General features: G+C 38.1%; 1 protein-coding gene and 1 pseudogene across 5 annotated transcripts in view; one reads left to right on the top strand and one right to left on the bottom strand.

Annotated features, from left to right (window-relative positions):
- LRRC8C (leucine rich repeat containing 8 VRAC subunit C) overlaps window positions 1–22,918 on the top strand; it is a 116,153-nt gene that overhangs the window by 48,214 nt on the left and 45,021 nt on the right. The window lies entirely within an intron of this gene.
- LOC108541667 (cytochrome c oxidase subunit NDUFA4 pseudogene) lies at window positions 4,375–4,623 on the bottom strand (annotated as a pseudogene).

Genomic DNA, 22,918 nt, shown 5'->3' with positions numbered 1-22,918 from the left:
AATTCAAAGTTTATTAAATAATACAAACACTGTTCTAAAAAGCAAGAAGTCAGGAAATATTTTCTTAATTAAATAGTGTAGTTGACAATTTTCACATTGACTGCCAGCTACTTTTCCAAGTGTACATGATTCAAAGAGGTTAAATAACCTGCCCAAAGTCACTAGCTAGTAGCCACAGAGCTAGATTTCAAACCTAGGTCTTTCTGGCTATAAAATATACATTGTAACTATTTCATTATATTATACAAAATGGTGAGTAGAGATGACTTCCTTTTATTTTTATTTTTTAGATTAATGTGGCCGCTTATGACTAAACTTAGAGTTCTGGAAATGCAGATGTTCAATGAGGTAGTAGTATATACACCTAAGGTAATAACAGGAGTCTTTTTTGTTAGTTTTACTGTTGACATATATTGCCTCGGACTAAGGACTTCATATCACCCTAAATGTACAAAACTGTAATCAGTTCATAGGAAAAGAATTTGTACAAACTACCTTTAAATTTTGTATTACAATGCTATTACTGTATTGTTGGTGTCCTAAATAGGAACATATCCTGTCTTTATGGTGGTTTGCCTAACGTGGTAGTGAGCCCAGTAAGTAGTTGCCATTGTGATTTAGAAGATGCTTAGTATGACTGGGCGCGGTGGCTTACTCCTGTAATCCCAAAACTTTGGGAGGCTGAGGAGGGCAGATCACAAGGTCAGGAGTTCAAGACCATCCTGGCCAATATGGTGAAACCCCGTCTCTACTAAAAATACAAAAATTATCTGGGCGTGGTAGCGCACACCTGTAGTCCCAGCTACTCGGGAGACTGAGGCAGGAACACTTGAACCCGGGAGGCGGAGGTTGCAGTGAGCCCAGATTGCGCCACTTACTCCAGCCTGGGTGACAGAGTGAGACTCGGTCTCAAAAACAAAAATAAATAAAATAAAATAAAATGAAAAGATGCTTAGTATGATGAAAAATTACTAAGAATTTCTGAAAATTTTCAGGAGACCTATTCTTCAAAAGACGGGAAAAAATTTTAAACCTGAACTGGAGTTATGTACATATTAGAGTATTTTATAAACAAAAACATAGTCTATGAGATGTGTCATTAATGTTAAGCAGCAGATTTACTTCCAGAGGATCTCGGGAATGAAGTGTATGACTGTGTGTAACTTTACATTTACTCAACTGGATTAAGACTTTTTTTTTTTAATTGAAATATACCATGCTTTCGAAAAGCCCTCTTGTGCCACATCCAAGAGCAGAATAGGTTCCTTATATAAGGAAACCACAAATCTTGAAAACAGCAGTTTTCCTTGATGTTCTTTGGCCACACTACTGTTTGGTTTAACTAGCATTTCTGGTATTGGAGTTGTTTGAGTCTCAGAATGACTTTGCTTAGAATTTTTATATTTCTGCCAGGCCTCTTCCTGTTGACATACTTGAACTGAATCAAAATTATTTGAGTGATCATCATAAGCATTGTTAAATATAGCATTTGAAAACAGTCTAAGGGTCTGAAATATTAACCTATTCGGGTGTGTTTGCTTGGAAACCTGGAATGAAGACTGTTTGAAAATATATTTGTTTTAGAATATAATCTGAAAAGGCTTTAAAATTCTGAGGCTCAGTAAAGTTTTAAAATAGTAATTATTTATATCTCAACATCTCACATGCCAAGGCATTTTATGTAGTGGAAGTGGGGAAGGTGGTAAAATCACTACATTTTAAAAATATGCAGCTATGTCCTCATTTTAAGGAAGATTATACCTAAATACCATTTCTATTTTTATATCAGGATCACCTATGAACAGGATTAAGGAAATCCTCATTATCTTTCCAAAACTAAACAATTGATATAAAATGTAACATTCGTGTCATTGTTTTTCATTCTGAGTGATAAACCATAAAATGTTTCTTGGAAATATGTATGTACCATATGCTGAAAATGAGTACATTTCTGACAGGGAAATGAACTACCTGTACTGTCATTTAGCTCTTGAGCGAAGTGTAGATTCCACTCTTTAAATTCTTTAAAGTTATAAGTGCCTGACCAAGAGGCTATAGAGCTAAAAGATTTATAGCCAAATAATTAGGAGCCACTGCTAATGAAAAAGCAAACAAATTTAAAAGACAACATATCTGAGTATGTGTATATTACACTCTAAGTATGATATATCTTTAAAAGTGTCTCTGATATTATAATGAGAATTAATAGGAAATTGTAGGTAGTGTCTTCTCCAGTTTTTTTAGTGTGTGTGTGTGTGTGTGTGTCTGTGATGAAGTTTTACTATGTTGCCCAGGCTTGTCTCAAACTGTGGGGATCAAGCAGTCCTCCCACCTTAGCCTCCCAAGTAGCTAGACTGTGTCACCAAGTCCAGCTATCCCAGTTTTTAGGAAACACTTCTGTAAAGGAAAATACCCTTTCCTGTTAACTAATTCCTAAATTCATTCAAGAAGGAATTCAACTCAGTTTTCAATTGTTTTGTTCTGTTGTCTATGGAATGTTAGGTTTAGTGACTTAGATTAACGAGTTCTAAAACCAGATTACCTAGATTGTACGCAGGCACCTCTGCTTACCGCTCTGTAACCCCAGGCAGAATATTGACCTTCCTAAGCGTCCATTTCTTCAGTAAGAGTAGGCTTATGGTACCTGGAGCCCAGAGATATTTGGGCATTAAGTAATGTAATATGTATGACGTGCCTGGCACTTCTAAGTACACAGTAAACCTCAGCTCATATTATGATAGTGGTGGGGTTTTCCTTTATACAGAAAGAGAACTTCATTTTACAGTAACAGTAATTAACTGTTAGTATTAAAAATGTCAATAAAATGGTAATGAACTGTTACTCTAAAACAAAACGTTTATAAATATGGACCCCGTCAGAACTACAGTTTTAATGTTCAAAGCATCATCTACATTGAGAAACTGTTTTGAGGGGCAAATCATTGCTGTACATGTGAACCTAGCTCTGTGTCACGCAAAACTGTTACTGCTCAGATGACTAGATCAGGGCCTGGGCATGCCAAAATGAGCAACGTGGTCTCTGCCCTTACAGAATTTACAGTGTGGGAGTGGAGATAGTTGAGAATATAAATAACCCAGGGGAGTGAAGGGGTGAACAGAGCAAGTAGGAAAGTGTTGATCTTGGACTGCTTATGAAAATACTCAGCCACGGGCTTCCAAAATAGGACACTGCAGCTATGGTCTGAGACCCCTTCAAATATTATCCAAACAGCATGCTCTTCCTGAGAGAGGGTGGGCTGTGTGGGGAAGCCTGACAGTCCTGATGTGGTGATCTGGGAAGGGGTGGTGTCCAGGTAACTATTAACCAAAGATGTGCTATGAAAATATACATTTATGGAGTACTGAAATCATTTTAAGTGAGCAAACCCTGCCTTTGGTAGGCCCAGATAAAGCTCCGGTTTTTCCCTAAGACCTTACTTCACACGTAGCTGTACTTTTTATCACAAACAGAAGAAAGAGATATTTTGAGGAGAATAGGTCTCAACCTCACCTACATGTTGGAATCACTTGAGGACCTTCAAAACAAAACAAAACAAAACAAAACAAAACAAAAACCTCATGCCTGGGCCCCACCCCAGGGATTCTGATTTAACTGCACCCAGGCATCAGTGTTTTTAAAACTCTCCAGGTGATTCCAATGTGCAGCCAAGGTTGAGAACCACTCTTCCTCCCTATCCTAGGTTTTATTTCCCCCCAGGTGTTCCCTAATAAATTTCAGGAGACTAGCTCAGCCAAATTCTGTCAACAGGTTTTCCAATCAGAAGTTATTAATTTAATACCAGTCCATGTGTTTTCCCTTTGGAAACATGTGCACTTTCTGCGTTTCAGTAAGTAATGTTGGCTCCTGGAGAAATACTCATCTTAAGCTCCTAGTGGAGCAAAAGAACCTTTCTCATCCAGCACCCGGCCCCCAGACAGCAAGCTCACCATCAAAACATGATTCACTGTCCTATTTTTCACATCTCCTTGGCATGACCAACCCTCGGGTTTCATCCTGCAACCATTTATTTGGTCATTTAACAATGGGTTGTTTCTTCCTAAATCACTCATGCAGCAGTTTAAAGCCTGTAATGTGCAAAGTTGAAGCATTTTTGTATTTGGCACTGAAGTCTGTCCATGGACGTCCAGGCTCTGGACTCCTCTAGTAGCCTTTTGTATTCCTTTGCTTGTCTCAATTTACATAGTGTTTCTTTTTGTTTTGTTTTGTTTTCCAAGTTTCAGTTATTTACTAATTAGCATAATCGCCAATAGATTACATCAAAATGATTTCACGCATTTAGAGGAGAGAAGTATTTCCTGGTTAAGCGGAACATTGTGTGGATGGCTTCTGGAAGACCTTGATGTGAAACATTTGTTAGAAATCTGGACCTTCTTTCTTCAGTTTGCTGTAATCCACATTCACTGAGTAGAACTTGTATTGATCATTGGGACCCAGTTTGTTCCAGGGCTCTGGATTATTCTTTCTGTCCCAACTAACATCTGGATTGAACAATGCCAGACACGAGAGATATAGTGCTGCTCCAGTACCTCTAGCTCCAGTAAATACAAAGCGGGGGATCAAGCTTAGATGCTTCTTGGATTGAGTGATGATCTGGCAGAGCATGTTTGCTGCAGAGGCCTCCGATTGGAAAGGAGAGAACCAGCTTAGCCACTAGGCTCTGGGCTAAGTAGTATCTCCATAGTGTTTCTTTATAGGTTCTGTTTCTACCACTTTACTCTTTTAATTAACAGATATCTACTGAATCACAAATATGGGCCAGACGCTCTTCTGGGCATTAGGGACAAAACATTTTCCAAATTGAGCAAAAATTTCTGCCCTCCTGGGACTTGCATTCAAGAGGGAGGAGAAAGAAAAGGAAATGCATAATTAGCTAAAATATATATGGTATGTTCAAAGGTGTTAAGTGCTATGGAGAAAAATAAGGCAGGGGAGGAGGAAAGGGAGTGCTATGGCTGAGATACGGTGTGATATTAAATCGGCTTTGCAGTATTATTCAAATAAGAGGGTGAAGGCTTAGAACAGAGGAGTAGTGATGGAAATGGTGAAAAGTGGTTGAAATCTGGGCAAGTTTCGGCAAGGCCTAAAGAAGATGAAGGATTGAGCCCTGCAGATACCAGGAAGATGAGAATTCCAGACAGAGGGGTTGCAAATGCAAAAGCAGGAATGAACCTGGGGTGCCAAGAAGCCACTATAACAAGGGCGTCCGATCTTTTGGCCTCCCTGGGATACATTGGAAGAATTGTCTTGGGCCACACATAAAATACACTAACGATAGCTGATGAGCTAAAAGAAAAAGAAATCACAAAATCTCATAATGTTTTAGGAAAGCCTACAAATTTCTGTTGGGTCGTATTTAAAGCCATCCTGGGCCACTTGCGGTCTGCAGGCCACAGATTGGACAAGCTTGTGCTAGAAGGCCCAGTGTGGCTGGAGCAAAGCAAATGTGCAGGAGAGAACTATGAGACTGGTGTGGGGTGGGAGTGAGATTGCAGGGGGCCTTTTAGAACTTTTGTAAAGATTTTGGCTTTTTCACTGAGTGAGATGGAGAATTATTAGAGGATTTTGAATGGAGAAGAAACCCAGGATCATTCTGGTTGCTCACTTGAGACGACTCTAGGGGTTGTTGGTAGAAGTGGAGAGACTAGTCAGGAAGATATTGCAGTAATCTAATTGAGAGATGATGGTGGCTTGGATTGGGGTAGTAGTTAAGATGGGTCAGAAATCGTTGGAATCTGAATATATTTTTGTAGGTAAAATTTTTTGCCCTTAAATGTCTATCTAATATTTTTCCATATTCCTCGTAAAATAGAGCCCTAAACTCCAGTAAGGGACGTGAATAATGCTAGTTATAGCAAAAGGTTAACTGTCTGACTCTTGAATACCACAAATATAGTATCGTGTTGTCTTCCCCACCATGTGGTAGATATTGTTTCCCTGTGTTTCTTTTACTTTTTTTTTTTAATTATACTTTAAGTTCTGGGATACATGTACAGAACCTGCGGGTTTGTTACATAGGTATACACGTGCCATGGTGGTTTGCTGTGCCCATCAACCCGTCATCTACATTAGGTATTTCTTCTAATGCTATCCCTCCCCCAGACCCCACCCACCAACAAGCCTCAGTGTGTGATGTTCCCCTCCCTGTGTCCATGTGTTCTCATTGTTCACCTCCCACTTATGAGTGAGAACATGTGGTGTTTGGTTTTCTGTTCTTGTGTTAGTTTGCTGAGAATTGTGGTTTCCAGCTTCATCCATGTCCCTGCAAAGGACATGAACTCATCCTTTTTTATGGCTGCGTAGTATTCCATGGTGTATAATGTGCCACATTTTCTTTATCCGGTCTATCATTGATGGGCATTTGGGTTGGTTCCAAGTCTTTGCTATTGTGGACAGTGCCGCAATAAACGTACATACACATGTGTCTTTATAGTAGAATGATTTATAATCCTTTGGGCATAGATCCAGTAATGGGATTGCTGGGTCAAATGGTATTTATGGTTCTAGATCCTTGAGGAATTGCCACACTGTCTTCCACAATGGTTGAACTAATTTATACTTCCACCAACAGTGTAAAAGTGTTCCTGTTTCTCCACATCCTCTCCAGCATCTGTTGTTTCCTGACTTTTTAATGATCTCCATTCTGACTGGTGTGAGATGGTATCTCATTGTGGTTTTGATTTGCATTTCTCTAATGACCAATGATGAGCTTTTTTTCATATGTTTGTTGGCTGCATAAATGTCTTCTTTTGAGAAGTGTCTGTTCATATCCTTCACCCACTTTTTGATGTTGTTGATTTTTTTCTTGTAAACTTGTTTAAATTCTTTGTAGATTCTGGATATTAGCCCTTTGTCAGATGAATAGATAGCAAAAATTTTCTCCCATTCTGTATGTTGCCTATTCACCCTGATGACAGTTTTTGTTTGCTTGTTTGTTTTTGCTGTGCAGAAGCTCTTTAGTTTAATTAGATCCCATTTGTCAATTTTGGCTTTTGTTGCCATTGCTTTTGGTGTTTTAGTCATGAAGTCTTTGCCCATGCTTATGTCCTGAATAGTATTGCGTAGATTTTCTTCTAGGGTTTTTATGGTTTTAGGTCTTACAGTTAAGTCTTTAATCCATCTTGAGTTAATTTTTATATAAGCTGTAAGGAAGGGGTGCAGTTTCAGTTTTCTGCATATGGCTAGCCAGTTTTCCCAACACCATTTACTAAAGAGGGAACCCTTTCCCCATGGGTTGTTTTTGTCAGGTTTGTCAAAGATCAGATGGTTATAGAGGTGTGGTGGTATTTCTGAGGCCTCTGTTCTGTTCCATTGGTCTATACATGTGTTTTGGTACCAGTACCATACTGTTTTGATTATTGCAGCCTTGCAGTATAGTTTGAAGTCAAGTAGCGTGATGCCTCCAGCTTTGTTATTTTGGCTTAGGATTGTCTTGACTATGTGAGCTCTTTTTTGGTTCCATATGAAATTTAAAGTAGTTTTTTCTAATTATGTGAAGAAGGTCAATGGTAGCTTGATGGTGATAGCATTGCATCTATAAATTACTTTGGGCAATATGGCCATTTTCACGATATTGATTCTTTCTATCCATGTGCATGGAATGTTTTACATTTGTTTGTGTCCTCTCTTATTTCCTTGGGCAGTGGTTTGTAGTTCTCCTTGAAGAGGTTCTTCACATCCCTTGTAAGTTGTGTTCCTAGGTATTTTATTCTCTTTGTAGTAATTGTGAATGGGAGTTCACTCATGATTTGACTGTTTGTCTATTATTGATGTATAGAAATGCTTGTGATTTTTACACATTGATTTTGTATCCTGAGACTCTGCTGAAGTTGCTTATCAGCTTAGGGAGATGACAATGGGGTTTTCTAAATATACAATCATGTCATCTGCAAACAGAGACAGTTTGAGTTCCTCTCTTCCTATTTGAATATCCTTTATTTCTTTCTCTTGCCTTATTGCCCTGGCCAGAAGTTCCAATACTACGTTGAATAGGAGTGGTGAGAGAAGGTATCTTGTCTTGTGCCTGTTTTCAAAGGGAATGCTTTCAGCTTTTCTCATTAGTTATGATATTCACTGTGGGTTTGTCATAAATAGCTCTTATTATTTTGAGATACGTCCCATCAATACCTAGTTTATTGAGAGTTTTTAGCATGAAGGGGTGTTGAGTTTTGTTGAAGGCCTTTTTTGCATCTATTGCGATAATCATGTGGTTTTTATCATTGGTTCTGTTTATGTGATGGATTATGTTTATTGATTTGCATATGTTTAGGCCTAGGCTAATATACATGTTGGTGTCTTCGTTTTAGTTAAAAGTTTAAAAGCAAAATATAATAATTTAATAACAAAAGCTTACTGAATAAGGAATAAAATATATTTTGTTCAGTTATAAAATGTGTTTGTGTTTTAAGCCAAATGTTATTATGAAAGTGTCAGAAAGTTAAAAGAATGTTTGAAGTTTAAAAGTAAAAAAGTTGCAATAACCTACAGTTTATTATTGAAGAAAGAAAAATATTTTTTATAAATTTAGTGTAGCCTAGGTGTACAGTATTTGTTATTGTAAAGTCTGCGGCAGTGCAAAGTAACATCCTAGGCCCTCACATTCACTCACCACTCACTTGCTGACCCATCCAGAGCACCTTCCAGTCCTGCAAACTCCATTCGTGGTAAGTGCCCTATACAGGTGTACTATTTTGAATCTTTTATGCTTTTTTTATTGTACCTTTCCTATGTTTAGATACACAAATACTATTGTGTTGCAGTTACTTACAGGATTCAGTACAGGAAAATGCTGTACAGATTTATAGCCTAGGAGCAAGAGGCCAAACCCTGTAGCCTAAGTGTATAGTAGGCTACACTGTCTCGGACTGTATAAGTACACTCTATGACGTCCACATGACAAAATTGCCTAATGATGCGTTTCTCAGAACATATCCCCGTTGTTAAACATCATGTGACTGCATTTTGACCGAAACGATCAATGATCGCTATTGCACTGCTGTTGCTTAATAAACATGTACATTCCCTTCTTGCAGTCTTCGCCTTATTCCATGGTAGGTCCCTGGAAGTTGACAGAGGCCGGCAATGTGAGTAGAGGAAAAAGCATGATACTGTTAATAATATAAAGGCACCCATGATTCAAAACAAATGAGGCCCAGGGCACCTCTTGTCCCACTCCTCTCCTTAATTCCTTCTCCCAACTCTAAATAAGTCAGAATTGTCTTTTTCCAGCTCCATGCAGATCTCAGGTGGCCTCTTATGACTTCTTTGCTTCCTCTTTGCCCCTAAACAGAGTGCAAGTATCATGAGAAAATGCAGAGTGGTACAAAAGAAATCTGGTGTTCTCTTCCTCAAAACCAAGTGCACCTTACTCTAATTTCTGGTAGTCACATAAACATTTCTGTTATTCATTTTAATAACTGGGAGAATTTCAGATTAAGTAGATGCTCATTTCTCATTTCATTGGTTCAGCACTTACTGAGTACTTTTTATGTGCCAGATACTGTTGTAGGCTCTGGGAGACACGAGTGAACAAAATAAAGTCCCCGTTTCTTAAGAGCTTACCTTATGATGCAGCAGAGAGACAGAAGTACAACTAAATGAGTAATACCTGTATAGTACATCTGATAAAGATAATACTATTGAGGAAAGCAACTTAGGGAATAAAAAAGGGAGTGCTGGGATGGCATGCTCTTGCTTTTGGTGAGTTGGTATTAATATTTTCAATAGGGTAGCCAGAAAAGGTGTCTCCAATAATGATATATGTGTAGAGACCTGAAGGAAGTGAGAAAACAATATTCATGCCAATATCTGGTGGCAGAATGCTCCTTGCTACAGGAAGTCCTTAGATAGTTTTCCCCTCTCTATATGCTCCCTAGGTGGTTTCATCCTACCACTTTTTATAACCCTAATGACTCCCAAACTTCTATCTCTATCCCAGATCTTTCCTATCTTTAGTCCAGTATATCCAGCTGTTTGTGGAGCCCCTCCACTTGGGGGTCTAGTAGACATCTCAAATTTCAGATGTCTCTATCCAAACTCCTTATTCCCCACTCCCTAAACCTACTCTCACTCCCTTTATAAAATGGCAACTCCATTATTTCAGCTTCTCAACTTAAAAATATTGGACTCATATTGATTCTTCTGTCTCAAACCTCACACCCAATCCATCAGCCAGAGCATGAGTTACTTATATTAGGAAAAACTAAAAAAGGAGTAAACCTGGGGCAGTGGGAGGAAGAAATTTAGGTAAAATACAAAGGAGAGCAGTAATAGACCTACTTGCTGGGCAGTGTTTGATGGGATGAGGAAAATTTAAGCTGAGGGCATTTGAGCCTTGGAACTCAGGTTGCTGAGAAATCACATCCTAAGCCACATTCCCTCAAAAGAGCTAAAACTTTAAAGTGGTTTGCTATGTTTTGATATCTCTTAATATCAAGAGTGAGTTAGTTGGCAAAACTCAAGCTGTCAACCCATGGATTAGAAAGAGACTTTAGGTACCCATGAGAATATTTTACATAAAGTTTACCTAAAGTATTTTCCATTTCCTGCTTCTGGAAATATTGTGGGAGCTGGATAGAGAAGCCAGAAGTGCAAAGTCATAACAATAATTTTAACAAACAGCATTTGAACCAGTCATAGAAAAACGAATGTTCGTTGTTGGCGTATCTACAGTAAAGCAAAACACTTAGCTGAAACATCAGGGAAGGGAGGATGCTGATAAATTTCATGGGGTAAAAGATGGTTAAATACTTAAGTATCTTGATTATATTAATTTGAACAAGGAAAAGGAAGTAAGTGGTCACTGTCCTTCTGTTTTCATTTGGTATATATTTCCCAGTATTCAAATTCTCAGTATAGAAGGTTCTCGCTGTTTTGCTGCACCAAGTTCCTGGAAATCACATACAGATCCCCCTAAAGGAGACTGGAACAGTGCAATATTTGGGGACTGCATTCTCCACCCAAGGACTTAGCATCAAATGAAAAACAGGTATAACCAAGAGCATAACACAAAAGAGCTTCAGTGGCTCTGGTAAATTTTTATTTTTTTAGCTATTTATTATAGAAGGGTGAGTTTCACCCTAGTGACTTCTTCATGGACAGAAGCAGAATCCTTTATAACTTCTAAAAAGATCATTTCTCAGACCGGATTTCTCTCAGTGTCAGATTTTAGGCTACAGCGTTCAAGTCACAAATATGATTTCTCTGAATGCAATCCTGAAAGAGGTGAATTTCCAAATAGGTCCTTTTGCCAATGGATATCAAGTCTAAATTTCCCGTAAAGGAGATTGTTAGAAACTAAAATAATTTCCCTCTTTAAGTGAAATGAGCTTGGACATTGGAATCTGAAAGCCCTGAGTTAGAATTTTTGCTATGCCCTTCACAGGCTTTCCAATCTTGGAGAAATTATTTAATCTCTCTTTGTATGTTTCCTCTTCTGTACAGCAAAGATAATACCTACTTCAAGGGTTTAATGTGGAGGTTCAACAGATAACATTTTTCATGCCTGGCAGTTAGTAAGCATGATAACATTATATGTCAGTTATATACCTTTTCTTTTGTATTTAACCAACACAATTTTTTACAGTTTATTTCTTCTGTTTTTATAAAGAATTCTATTTTAGTGTGGTACCTCAAGTTAGGACAGAAGTCTCCAAACACCGATAAATTCTTATTCTTAAGAGTAAACTTCATTATTCACAATAACCAAGATGTAAAAATAACCAAAATGTCCATTGACAGATGAATAGAAAAAGAAAATGTAGTATATACCCACAATGGAATACTACTCAGCCTTTAAAAAACAGAAATTCTGCAATATGTGATAACATGGATGAATGAGGACATTCTGATAAGTGAAATAAGCCAGTCACAGAAAGATATATGATTCCATATATGAAGTATCTAAAATAGTCAAATTAATAAAATCAAAGAGAACACTGGTGGTTGCCAGGGGCTGGGGAGAGGGGGAAATGGGGAGCTATTAATACTAATCAATGGGCATAAAGTTTCTGTTTGCAACATGAGTAAGCTTCAAAGATCTGCTGTACAACACTGTACCTGTGGTTACCCAAACTGTATGGTATGCTTAAAATTTTAAGCAGATCTTACGTTATGCTCTTACCAAAATAAAATGTTTAAAAATCATGAACTCCTTATAATTATCAAATATGATTGTCATCTCTATTGCTAATATTAGTAGCTGTCATCTATTGAGTGCTAATTCCTGCCTAGTACCACTGTTAGTGTTTGCCACTCTTACGTGCTTCCCCAGCAATCCTGTGAAGCAAGATACTATTCTTTGCCCCATTTTCAAGATGAGAAAATAGAAGGATTAAGTAAGTTTCTTGTGGTCACCCAGCTTACAAGTGACAGAGTCAGGATACAGACCCAGGCACCCTGACTTCAGTGCTATGCTCCCAACCACTGTGATTCTAAAGTATCATTTTTATATTCTGGTACTATATTAATATGATTGTCTGCCCTTGAGAGGAGTCATTTATTGCCTTAATAACCAATGACAGATCTCCTCCAAAAAAGTAGAGATTGGACATGGAAAATGTAACCTAGGAGGATGTTTCTATTTCTTATGTTTGTTTCTTTTTTCTTTTGCCTTTTCCTGTAGTAAAACCAGATCTTTAGAATGAATGGAGATTCTGTGTCATTTGCAGAAAAGTGAGTGGGTGGAAATAATCTATAATGTTTAACTTTTTTAATTATTTAAGATTATATATAACTTAAGGAAATCTCATTTGATCCCCGCAAACCCTTTCCCATTCTCCTTATTTAATTCTGTGAGTCAAAAAAAGAAAGATCCAGCATAGTTGTTAGATCAGCTTAGTTCTTATTATTAATACCATGCTTTCACTCCTTTGGATATTTTCTGTATTTAATCCCTTTACATGTTTTTTGCATGTTGCCATGGTAAAGCTCATTCCATGATGTGAGGGACCCTAGTGCTGAAGAAGGTTTTCTTAGCGTTAAACCTCACATTTTCATTTCCGCATTTTATCTTGGTGTTACCAGGGCAACCCAAATCATTTCATTTTCTCTTTGAAGCTGATGCCCTTAGCCTGTTAAACCCTCATGCTGACTCATTCATGTTCTTGCCATTTTTTTTCTAGTTTAATTCTAGTAACTACTTTCTTTACAACATATGTTTTCTGCTTTTCTTTCTATAATCATAACAGCTAATGCATTGTTGGTGTAGTGGTTAAATATTTGGGGGGGTGGTTTACCAATCCCACTGAAGATTGGAAAAGAGCTGTGGACTTTCTCATCAGAAAAATGTCAGTTTAAAAAATAATAGATGAAAATATTGAATATATAGAAGTTTATTCAAGTATCTCTTATACAAATCTATTTGGTTCTTAGCTTTTGAATAGCAAGTTGCAAGAGTTTATACATCAAGGGATTTATCAAAAAAATCTATCTGAATCTATTGCATCTTTAAATTTAGATTGTGAAAGTGAAGGTATCTGGTTATTTCTGTTTTCATATCTTCATCCCAGGGCAGTCCCATGCTTGGTTTTATACCCCATTTGTCTCTGGCATGTCTCTTGGCAAACCACCTGCAGGAGTTAAAAAGCTAGTTGGTATGTATCTTTTCCAGTGCTGGCCTGGCTTATGCAAGCCCCTTGGGTTTGAATCAGTATAAAGAGCTGAGGAGCAAAGAAAGGGGATAATACATTTTTTGGTTTCCTTGTTTGTAGATCTGTTAGTCACATATGCTCTTTTTTTCTTTCTTTGTATTTTTTAGAGATGAGGTCTGGCTCTGTCACTCAGGCTGGAGTGCAGTGGCTATTCATGGGTACCATCATAGTTCATCGCATCCTTAAACTCCTGGTCTCAAATGGTTCTCTTGCCTCAGTCACCCGAGTGGTCAAATATTCTACTACAGCTTTTTATTTATCTTCTATCCCCAGGGCTTGGCACTGAGTAGTTAGGTAAAATGTGTTAAAAAGGTTAGGGAGGGAAGAACGTTAGAGAGGAGGAAGGGAGAAAAGGAAAGAGGAAGGGCATACTCAAGGAAGGGAAGAAGAAAAAGAAAATTTAAAAACAGATCAAAGGAGACTATCCTCCGAGCAAAGACAATCGCTCTGTATAGCTCAAAAGTCAGTTCCTAAGGAAGAATTCTAGGTAGATTTTGAATGAGGGACCCTCATGGCAGGCTGGCACACATTTGGATAAATGCAGGGGAGTAAAGACATGGTTGACCCACATGTTGCTGTGTGTGTTCAGTCTCAGGAGATTGTTGAGCAGCCCATGACTGGTGATGACCGGCCCACGGAGATTCTAATGGCCTTCAGTGCCTGTCTTGAGAATTTTGTGAACTTGGTACAAACATGGGCTATTGAGCCAGATTTTAACATGGAATTTATGTTTACACTGAATTAATGTTGAGGCATTATGTGGAGGATGGCCCAGTATAGGTCAAAGTCAGTTTGCATGTTCTGGAAGGCAGTTTTCCCCCATTTAACAGCCAGATGCAAGGTGAAGCTGTGAAGCTTTACGTGAGTCTACAGAAAGCATGGGTAGATTTTCACACATACCGTACAAAACAACTTTTGGTGAATGAGTCTTGTGACTTTTTGCCAGTTCCATCAAGAGCATGTCATGTGTTGCCCTCCTTGTCTCAAATCATCCGGACTGGCTCAGGCTACCCCATCCTTATGTCTCTACAGATAGAAAATGACAGTGTCCAACTTTATTCAAAATAAACAGAAACAAAACATTTATAAGTAATGGATAGCAAAATGAAACATTTTAAGAGGGGTAAAACAAACAAAAAAAAGCCATTACATTGCAGACCCTTCACTCTGTCGGAATGTTCTCCTGGCCCTGGCCTCCAATTTTACCTAGTTGAACTGTTACTACTTATACTATACGTCATACTTCCATGCAAGCATCACTTCCTAAACCCCCAGTAGCTGAGGTCCTAATGTATACTGTCAGAGTGTCCTAAACTTCTACTTCATCTTGCTTGTCACAACTGTGATTAAATGGCTGTGTGTCATTGTTTACTGTCTTTCTACCGTAAGGCATGGTTCATGAAGACAAGGATTATGTCTGTCTTACTCATCTCTTTATTCACATTAATGAGCTCAATACCTTGCAGATAAAGCTATTCTATTACTTATAGAAAGAATGAATCAAGTTCCAGGCATTGTGGTAAGTGCTAGGAATATAAAGCTTTCAAAGACACTGCATCTGTCCTTTGGAAACTTTGTACTCCAGTAGCTGTCTCCATTGATAATCTATTCAGCCTCTAGAAACAGAAAGACCAAGGATACATTAAGATCCTAGAACTTTCTCCACCCCCATTCCCCTACATCCCACGTCTTTCTCACAAGAATCCCAAGTCTGGCCGTGTTTGTATCCAAGGATATGGAATAGAAATGAACCAACTTATATTTCCACCAATTTCCATTTCTCTGTTGAGTGAATATTTATTTATTTATTTATTTTTGTAGAAACTATTTTAATTTGTGTCTGTGTTACCTAATGTTTTAGGTTCCTAAAACATTAGTCTATGTTAAGTTTTTAAGATGGGTCATCGGAAAAGAAGATCAAACATTACAAGAGCAAGTAAAAACAAACATCCCCACAGTTGTTTCATAAACCCTGTCCTTTCCCTTGGCCCTAAGCCTATTTTCCACTGCCCAAAACATCATCCACTTCATTCCTAAGTCCTTCTTCAGAACTTCCAAAGATCTCTCTTCTTTGAAGTGTTAGACTTTTACAAGTGATTTTTTTCTTCTTTCTTCCATACTTTTTTCTACTCAGCCTAAAGTTTTAATTGAATTCCTGTGACCTTTCTATGCTTTTTTTCAGCATTTGTGATTAATATATTTAAACCTCCCAATTTAACAACTTTTGAGCCAGTTTTGTTCTTTTCAAGCACCCGCAATGTGCCTTTTTAATCCTCCTGATGAAGTTGCTGAGCAAAATCAGTTCTGAAATCAGCTTTAGATGTCACCATGCAAGTTGTTACATTGCTAGACTTCCATATCTTGTCTTCTAGGTTTTAAACCATTTTAAAAAATATATTTGGCAAGGCTCTGGATATCTTTGAGATGGTTTTCTCAGGAAGACCTCATCTGGCTCCAAGTCAGCTTTCTTACTAATAATATCAACTCCAAGCGATTTCAGAATACTGTACCATTTGTCAATGAAGATGGCACTGCTTTTGGTCTTGTTCCAAGTTAGCTGATGAGCTTTATATTCTTTCCTCTACTTTTTTTTCTGACGTAGGATGTAAATTAATAAATCCAAGATATTACACTTAGACCATTCTTGTAACTTTCTTTTTAATTACTCATCTATTTACCCAATAAATATATATTGAGCACCTACTATAGGCCAAATACTGTGAAGTTTTGGGAAAACAGTGGTGGACAGAACAAATTATTTCTGCCTTCATGGAGCTTATAGCCTAGGGAAGACCAATGTAAATCCAAGAGCACAAATAAATGGAAAGTACTCTCTGACAGGGGTCATGAGCGGGTATCCACAATGAGAGCCTGAAACTCTGGATGTGATGGAGTCAGATTGGGGACAGCTTCCTTGAGCAAGTGGTGCTAGAACCTGGGTCTGCAGTATGCATGGGAGTTAACAAAGCAACTTGGGTGGGTATTGAAAGAACATTCCAGTTGTGGGATTAGAAGAAAAGGCCCCTGCTGCTATCATTTATGTCTTCTTTGTAATGACTTCTCAGGATCTACATAGACTGTTGGCCTTTGCTATCGTGTAATGCGTTACCTAGTTTCACTGTGTCTTTTTGAAGGAGGATAGGTTTTTTTTTTCTCTTTTTAAATTAAAGAATATATCGATCTTCAGAAACAATGTATTTTAATTAAATGATTAATATTTTCTGAAACTATTTTTCATATAGATATTTGGCACAACGTAGATTTGAGAGACCAATAACATTTGGCTATATCCACCTAGAGCCTTCCTATAAATAAGCTTTCCATGCCCTTTCTCAGCTTCTAGAATGTGTGACTCTATGAGCATCAAATGTGTTTGCATTAGATATTTAGCTCTGCTGTGAGTAAAGAAAACTTAGAAGAGGGAACTCATAACATGTCTAACTTGGAAAAGATGGCCATTAAATCAATGTGTTAAATATAGAGCCAAACCCAACCATTATTTCTCCTTTAGATACAAAGCCTTGCATTATATATTCATTAGCTGGACAGACAAAACCTAACATTCTGATTTTTAGGTACATTCATATCAGTTTTTTGTTTGTTTGTTTGTTTTGTTTTGTTTTAGATGGAGTCTCGCTCTGTCACCCAGGCTAGAGTGCAGTGGCACTATCTCGGCTCACTGCAAGCTCCGCCTCCTGGGTTCACGCCATTCTCCTGCCTCAGCCTCCCGAGTAGCTGGGACTACAGGCGCCCGCCACCACGCCCGGCTAAGTTTTTGTATTTTCAGTAGAGAGGGGGTTTCACCGTGGTCTTGATCTCCTGACCTCGTGATCTGCCTGCCTCGGCCTCCCAAAGTGCTGGGATTACAGGCATGAGCCACCGCGCCTGGCCCTCATTATCAGTTTTAATGCTCCTGAAGAGCCATTTTTCCTGGAGGCTGGAGGACCTGAAATTTTTCCTTCCATCAGGAACTTTACTGAGCTCATCTAACAGGAAAGACCAATCAACAGCTGGCATGAGATGGAAGGCAGCCTTCTTGAAAAGCTCCAAAGATAATTAGTCAACAGTTAGTGTTTTTCTGCAACTATCAAACCTTCCATGGTCCCTGATACTAGATGGTACATTTTAAATGGTAGATTCCTGTAAAGATTAGCTTAATTGAAAAGGAAGATAAAAATGATCATACTCTAAACCCGTTAGTCTTTCAGTCTCTTACTTTAAACATCAGTCTCTTGGTTTCTGAGCAGTGTTACTTTCCTAGTTTTTTATATTTAACATAGCTGGAAATTTTAAATGTTACCCCTATTTAACAGAAACAAAAAACAAGTGGAAAAATGTTTGACAAAAAGTTGCTTTAGCTTCCCTATCACACTTTTGGTTGACAGTTTGTGCAGGTACCAGTCTACCATCTATTTTATGGAAAGGTATTCGAAAACCAGCTACATTTCTTGTCAGAACAGAAAATACAACTTTCTCCCTATGAAATCATTAAGAGTTCAACTCAAAAAACAAACAAACAGACAAACAAAATACCTTTTTTTGAGTATTCTAGGCCCCAGAGCAAGGAATATAAAATGAAAGGTGATCCCTTGCCTTTTCAGAAAACTGTAAATTCCAGAAGTTACAAAATAAACAAGAAATTTTAGTTTTAATGTTCTTGAGGGCAGGAGTCTTCTTGCATTCTGCATCCTCCTCTCCTTGCTGCCCTTTATCAGAAAGCAAGTGGCATTCCCCGCAGATGGCTTTGCCAGCACCTGTCGTGCCTGGGTTTTCTGGGCTGCGCTGTATGTTCGTGGTGTGCCTGCTGCTTAGAACCCTGTGCCCTCTTTGTTCAAGGGGTAAAACTGGATTGGAGATAAACCTCAGTCTCTTTCTGTACATTGAAGGAAGAGATCAGTGATCCTCAAACCAGTCATTACAGATTTCCCCAGTTGAATTCGACTTAGCTTTTGGATGTTGAGACTGATAAGGTGTTTGAAAACCTGGCCTTAACCACAGCCAATGATATTGAGAGTTCCAGGAAAAACACACGGCCTTTTCAAGGGTTTAGAATCTGATTGGGATTGGGAAGGGGTGTGTATCCACACTACCTCATGGAAGAGTGGATAAAGGAGACAGAAAAAAAAAAAAACAAACAAACTGGAATGAAGAGGTGACTAAGAAGGCCAGTAAGATGCAGAGAGCTGAGCCATTTCTGAGAGAGACTATAGGTATACTCAGAATAACAGAGATATGGAAAGAAATGACTGACATTTGCTGATAATCTTTTATGAACAGTTTTTAAAGGGCTATTAGATCTCAGCCTCATTTCAGAAAGGATTTCTGAATTTAAATGCACTTGAATTGTGCAGAATAGGCATTAAATAATTATTAGTATCATATACATGTAGCTGAAGCTATTTGACAAAAATCCCAAAGAAATTAAAGCTTTCTTTTAAGATCTCAGTGAGATTTAGAAATGCAATATTCCAGATCATTATTTTGTTAATAATACTTTAATGTTTAGATTTGTTTTTTATCACCTGTTTCTTAATTTGGCCATTTTCTTGGGTACAAGCTAAGACCTCAGAAGACATTATTGATCAACACATCCTCTTTAGCACTAGTAACAGAACATTGTACATTAAAAATTCAATGATATTTAACTTTGAAATTATAAATTATTCCTGATTTCTTTCCTCATCTCAGACATTCTCTTCGGTAGTGGATGTTCTTTGAATAATCATTATTTACAACATGGAGCTATTCGGTAATAGTGTCTCTCTTATTTATTGCAATGTCAGGGTCTGTCTAAGGGGATAACATAATGAAAGAGTTGGTCCTTACTACAAAATGCTCGATTGGGTGTGTCTTTATCTGTGTGGGTGATAAGCATGGATAAGTCAATTTCAGTATAACACATTTGTATTGAGGGCTGCTTCTAAGACACTGTGCTGCTTTCTTGAAGATACAGAGATGAGATATAAATTCTATCCTTGGTGAAATAAAAATACTGTAACAACCTCTTTAAATGCACCATTAGTACAGGAAACAATAATCAACCCCATTTACAAAGGAGTTTCAATTCATGTTTTTTTAGGAATTTCTTCAATGAATATTCTCCCATGAGTGTACATGTGGGTAAGGGGTTCTCTCAGCACTAAGCACAGAGCCTGACATATAATTCCCTCTCATAATTTATAGCAAGCACATGAATGAATGAAAGTGAGTTATGCTTGTGAGAGGAAAAAAGCAGGTACTGATCATAGATTTTTAGTGGATTCAAAGACCTATGACTGCAATAATATAGATAACTGTGGAAACTATCATGTAAAGCAAAGGCCTTCAGATGTACAGCCTGAAGTATACACAATTAAAAGGATTTTTCTTTATGTGAAGAGCATAATCAGAAAGAAATAATATCTTCATTGTTTAAGAGAGAACTAAAATTGCTAGGTAGAAGTACTTTTGCCACCCCCACCAACACCCTTAGAAAAATAGGTTAAGCTCAACTTGAAGACTTTCCAAATAATGTAATTGGTCCATTAATTGAACATAAAATATCATGGAGGTATCCAAGGAAAAGATAAGATAGAAGTATTCCAAGGAAAAGATAAGATAGAAGTATTCATTGAGTTGCAAGTTCCGCTTACCTCTTAAGATTCCTTTGAGTCAAGAGTTCTATCATTTTATGATGCTATGAGGACAGTACAACTTAAGAATCATTTAAATGTGTTAATGTATGTTTATTTTTTCTTTTGTATTGTCAAATAAGAAACATGAATAGAGAAATTTGAGTACAGGAAGAATTCTATTTAAACTATTTGTTTCTTAATACAGTTTAACTTCTTTCAGTTCCAGTCAGCATCATGTGGTATTAGCAAAGAGCTCTAGATGGAAAGAAAAAAGATTTGGTTATAAGTTATAGTTCACCATTAGCTGTGTTCCTCGGACAAGTCACCTAATCTCTCTTGGCTCAGGATTTTCACCCATAAAGTAAGGGGTCTGGACTGGATGATCTCTTTGACCTTTTTCAGGTTATAAAATTTTATAACCCGTTTATGATTTTCTCATTTAATTAAATACATTTCTACAGAACCATATAATTATGTTCTGCTTCAGTGGATTTTCCTAGAAATATTTTGTCATGAATGCTACAACTGTACAATAAAACACAATCTACAGTCATGCTCTCCCAAGAGAGAAAGGTATAATTTTTATGTAATTGGGAAATTTTGCCTTTTATCTCCTGCTTTTTATTTCCATCCTTGCACTGCCAAAAGAAAAGCAACTTGTTTTACAACTGATGTTTTCAGCATATTCTGATGACTTTGTTTTGATTTGTGGAACCTTTGAGTACAACTGAAAAGAACCCATAAATTTACAATCATGGCATTTCTGTTCCTTACGTCTTTTGCCCTTGTTCACACTGGCTTTAGCTATGCTAATGTCCTGGCCCTGTGTGTGGGGTCTTCCTACCGTGACAGTGTCAGACATATACTTTGCTTTTAGCTTCAGTAATAAAAATTGCAAAAGCAATTATATCCCACTTTCTTAACTCAAATTACTATGTATTCACCCATTTATTCATCACACATTAGTTGAGTATCTAATACATGCCAAGCATTATTTTCTAGGTACTTGTAACACATTGATGAACACAATAGAACTGATAAGTGAAGTTCTGGCATCATGAAACTTGCATTCTTGTGGAAGTAGAGATGCAATACATCAAGAAATACAAGGCTGGGTGTGGTGGCTCACACCTCTAATCCCAGCACTCTGGGAGGCTGAGGCGGGTGGATCACCTGAGGTCAGGAGTTCAAGACCAGCCCGACTATCATGGAGAAACCCCGTCTCTACTGAAAATACAAAATTAACCAGGCGTGGTGGCACATGCCTGTAATCCCAGCTACTCGAGAGGCTGAGGCAGGAGAATCACGTGAACCTGGGAGGCAGATGTTGCAGTGAGCCAAGATCATGCCATTGCACTCCAGCCTGGGCAACAAGGGAGAAACTCCATGTAAAAAGAAAAAAGAAAGAAAAAACACAATAAATGAGGGTTTTTTGACAGACCACATGTGATTTTATGAGACAGAGAGGAGTCAAGGATGACTCCAAGATTTGTGGCGTAAGCAGCTAGAAAGATAGAGTTGCTATTTACTGAATAGGAAAGCCATAAGTGGAGAAGGGTTTGCTGTGGGGATGGGGAATAGGGGACTGGGACAGGAGTAGGTTTTGGACAGGCCGAGTTTGATGTGTCTAGTGGATATCCAAGAGGAGATGTCGAGTAGGTAGTGGGATCTGTGAGTCTGGATGAAGATATGAATTTGTGAAGTGTTAAGTATAGATGGTATTGAAACATTGAGGACAGATGCAATCACAAGGGGAGTGAATGCATTAGGGAAGACAAGAGGAACTAAGAGTAAGCATTGGGATGCTCCAAAAAGGAGATCAGAAAGAAGAGGAGGAAACAATGAAGGAATAGCCAGGGAAGTAGAAGGAAACCAAGAAGGCTGTGGTGTCCTTTAAAAGCCAAGGGAGGAATGGTCAAATTACATGAAATGCTGCTCATAAATAAGATGAGGAATGAAAGGCCAGGCACAGTGGCTCATGCCCATAATCCCAGCAGTTTGGGAGGCCTAGGTGGGTGGATCACTTGAGACTAGGAGTTTGAGACCATCCTGGCCAACATGGTGCAATCCCGTCTCTACTTAAAATACAAAAATTAGCTGGGTGTGGTGGTACATACCTGTAGTCCCAGCTACCCAGGAGGCTGAGACAGAATCACTTGAACTCAGGAGGTAGAGGTTACAGTGAGCCAAGATCACACCACTGCACTCCAGTCTGGATGACAGAGCCAAACCCTGTCTCCGAAAAAACAACAAAAGAAGGAATGAGAACTGACCACTGGATTCAACAACATAGATGAGCAATACAAATGGGGTTCTTTTCTGTTGAATTCTTATTTCATATACTCAGCAACTATTAAATTGTTTTGTGTTCATTTTGATCAGGGCCACTGATCAAAATGGATTACTGACAGGATACCTACCATCATTTGGAATTGGTTCTTGTTTCCTTGAATGATGTATGATTGTGCTAAAGGTGATGCTATTTACCCACTGTCAGAAAATGGAACAAAACAAATGTTAACTCTACCCACCTGATAGCCATAAAACAGTGTTAGCAATAGTGTTGGAATCACACTAGAATAAGTTTCATATTCTTTAGGTCATGGATAGATAAATAGAGCAGAATACATTCTGGGA

The sequence above is a fragment of the Rhinopithecus bieti genome, unplaced genomic scaffold (assembly GCF_001698545.2).
Source record: "Rhinopithecus bieti isolate Rb0 unplaced genomic scaffold, ASM169854v2 scaffold_19858, whole genome shotgun sequence".
In the NCBI taxonomy this organism is placed as follows: Eukaryota; Metazoa; Chordata; class Mammalia; order Primates; family Cercopithecidae; genus Rhinopithecus; species Rhinopithecus bieti.
This window is presented reverse-complemented; position numbering and strand designations above follow the sequence as displayed.